The sequence below is a fragment of the Euphorbia lathyris genome, chromosome 6, assembly GCF_963576675.1.
Source record: "Euphorbia lathyris chromosome 6, ddEupLath1.1, whole genome shotgun sequence".
Taxonomy (NCBI): domain Eukaryota; kingdom Viridiplantae; phylum Streptophyta; class Magnoliopsida; order Malpighiales; family Euphorbiaceae; genus Euphorbia; species Euphorbia lathyris.
This window is the reverse complement of record NC_088915.1, coordinates 76,602,453-76,606,029: the sequence shown is the minus strand read 5'-3', so window position 1 is coordinate 76,606,029 and position 3,577 is coordinate 76,602,453. Positions and strand designations below refer to the sequence as shown.

Here is a 3,577-nt window from a genome sequence, read left to right as displayed (position 1 = left end):
CAGTAGAGTATTAATTTGATTAAGGTAGCGATCTTACCCGACCGTAGGAAGATTGACTATAGTTCAAAGCCCTAAAATTAGAGGTTCCGTCATTTATTTCATTGTTATAATTTATACAAAGTTTAAAGTTGTTTTCTTTGCTTAATGCAAACGAATACATTTGTTTACTTTTCTAAAGAACTAAACGTTCCTGTTTTGCAAATTCATCCCTAAATCAGAAGTATTTTCTAAACATTTGTTATAATCTATTCTAATCCTTATTCCAGCGATTTCAAAACCAAATCCAATTAAACGATTTTACATATTAAAAACCTTAAAAAAATAAATCTAATTGATTCAAAATAAGTTTTTGTTAAAAAGCGTTCCCTATGGGATCGATATCTTTTATTACTACAAGCGTATACCGTGCACTTACGGAAATCGCTCAACAAGTTTTTGGCGCCGTTGCCGGGGATCGCCAAATTTTTTGACAAAAATTTAGATTTTTCTTATTTTATTTCGAATCTAGGTTTATTCATACTTATTCAAAATTTTGTATTTTATTTATTTTTAGATACTAACATATTTATTTTTCAAATTCTGTTTTGAAGGTAGTTTCGGTTCGTGCGAAATTTCAAGTTCATGCGTAGTTCTCGAAGTTCGGACACACCACCAGACCCTATTGACCCAGAAATTGAAAGAACTCTTAAAAAGAACAAGAAAGACAAGAAAAAGAAAAACAAAACTCCAATAAAAACCAGAGTTACCGAGCCAGAAATTATGACCACACTCATGGATTACGCTAGGCCAGGAGTGGCCGGTGTGACGAACATCATAGTTAGACCCCAAATAAATGCCAATCAATTTGAGATTAAGCCAGCATTGCTTAATATGCTACAAAATAATGTAACATTTTACGGGTTACCTAACGAAAATCCTAACACCCATTTGACAAATTTCTTAGAAATTTGTGACACTTTTAAAATACCGAATGTGACTGCGGAAGCAATCAATCTTCGCCTTTTTCCTTTTACTTTGAAGGATCGAGCCAAAGAATGGTTAACTTCTATGCCAGCCGCATCATTTGAGACTTGGGAGCAATTAGCCCAAGCATTTTTATTAAAAAAATTTCCTTTAGCAAAAACCGCAAGAGTCATAAAAGAGTTAACATCTTTCTCTCAAAATGATAATGAAACTCTTTATGAGGCTTGGGAACGTTTTAAAGAACTTCAACGTTTATGCCCACACCACCAATTGCCCGCTGAACTTTTAATGCAAACATTTTACAATGGTTTAAATCCCACAACTAGAGGTTCATTAGATGCTATGTCCATTCATGAAGAAAACGTCGGCCCAAGCAAGGGAACTTTTGGAGGAAATGGAAATCAACAGTAGTATATGGTCTGCGGAATGTGGACACATACCAATGGCAAAACCATCATCCTCAACTACGTCATCAGTTAAAGGTATAGTGAATCTCGATCCAGTTACGATGTTACAAGCCCAATTTTCTGCCTTATCGCACAAAATTGATAAGTTTATGGCACCATGCGATCCTATTGGTAATCCAATCCAAACGGATGTGGATTATGAAGGTATGCGCGAAATTGAACAGGTAAATTTTATCCAAGGGCAAAATCAAACTAATAACCCTTATTCCAATACATATAATCATGGATGGAGAAATCATCCTAACTTTAACTGGAGAGATAATAATAATGCCAATGCTAATCAAAATCGTACCACTAATTATCAAAATCAATCAAGAGATACGATTAGCACTTTATCTTCTAAAATCGACAAATTTATTGATGCTATGAGCGGAAAAATAAGTAATCACGACGATGGTTTTAAACGGATCGAGAATAAATTCGATCAGCTTATTAAAAACCAATAATCTAGCATCCATAATTTGGAGGTTCAAATTGGTCAACTCGCTAAATCAATTCCATCCCGCAAAGAGGGAAGTCTTCCCAGCCATACGGAAGAAAATCCGAAAGAGCATGTTAAGGCTATCACTCTTCGTTCAGGGAAAAATTACTTAGGTCCGGAAATGCCCGGAAATTCAACTTTACCAGGAACTGATTTACCAAAATCCAAAGAAGATATATTAAACCAAAAAGATACACCAATTGACTCAAGTACAAAAACTTTTGTACCCAAACCACCTTTTCCACACAAAGTCCGCAATAAGGACTATGACAAACAAATTTTAACATTTTTAGACAAACTTAAAAATTTGCATATTAATTTGACGTTTGTGGATGCAATTACGCAAATTCCAAATTATGGTAAGTTCCTAAAAGATTTAATTTCAAAGAAAATCAGTTGGGAAGGAATTTCATCCATTTCACTAACCGAAGATTGCAATTCAATTGTGTCGAGTAATTTTCCCACTAAACTCAAAGATCCCGGATGTTTTACCATTCCGTGTAAATTGGGAGATATTGAATTCCCAAGTTGTCTTTGTGATTTAGGAGCAAGTATAAACTTGATGTCATTATCTATTTTTAATAAGTTAGGCTTAGAAGAAGATATCAAACGTACCAACATGGTTTTGCAATTAGCGGATCAAACCACTAAAAGACCATATGGTATTATTGAGGATGTTTTAGTTAAAGTTGACAAATTTATTTTTCCTACCGATTTCGTTATATTAGATTTTGCATATGATGTTAATTGTCCGCTAATTTTTGGTAGACCGTTCATGAACACGAGACGTGCTCTAGTTGATGTGTCGGAAGGGAAAGTAGTTTTACGAATAGGAGACGATAAGATCGAGTTTGATATGAATCAAACAATGAAATATCCTATGGAGGATTTCGCTTGTATGAAACTTGATTTAGTTGAAGAATGTGTAAATGACATTGTTCAAAAAGAAGAAATAATAGAACCTATAATGAGTGAAGAATTAGAAGATAAGGACCCAGAGCCTTTGATTCGAGAAGATGGACCAGTTCCGCCTTCGATTATAGTTCCACCTAAATTAGAACTTAAGGAGTTACCGAACCATTTAAGGTACGCTTTCTAAGGCGAAGGCGATTCTCTATCTATAATTATCTCTAACAAACTAACACAGGTTCAAGAAGAAAAAATAAAGGATGTTGTTAGAAATAGAATAAGAAGTATGGGATGGCAAATTTCAGACTTAAAAGGAATTAATCCTAGTATTGTAATGCACAGAATTCACTTAGAAGAAGATAAGCCACCTAAAGCGGATAGGCAAAGACGCTTAAATCCGAATATGAAAGAGGTAGTCAAAAATGAGATTACCAAACTTCTAGACAATGGAATCATTTATCCTATTTCGGATAGTGAATGGGTTAGTCCAATCCATTGTGTACCCAAAAAGGGAGGTATCACTGTCGTAAGGAATGACGAAGGTGAATTAATACCTACACGAACCACCACCGGTTGGAGGGTTTGTATAGATTATAGGAACCTTAATAAAGCAACTAGGAAAGATCATTTTCCTCTTCCTTTCATTGATCAAATGATCGAAAGGATAGCTGGTCATGCTTTTTATTGTTTTCTAGATGGTTACTCCGGATTCTTTCAAATATATATTTACCCGGATGACCAAGACAAAACAACCTTC

General features: G+C 34.7%; 1 non-coding gene across 1 annotated transcript; it reads right to left on the bottom strand.

The window, feature by feature from the left end:
- Nucleotides 1-1,128: 1,128 nt before the first annotated feature.
- On the bottom strand, nt 1,129-1,235 carry LOC136234280 (small nucleolar RNA R71). The gene has a single exon (XR_010691171.1). It is a non-coding gene; the product is annotated as a small nucleolar RNA R71 (small nucleolar RNA).
- Between the last annotated feature and the right edge of the window lie 2,342 nt (nt 1,236-3,577).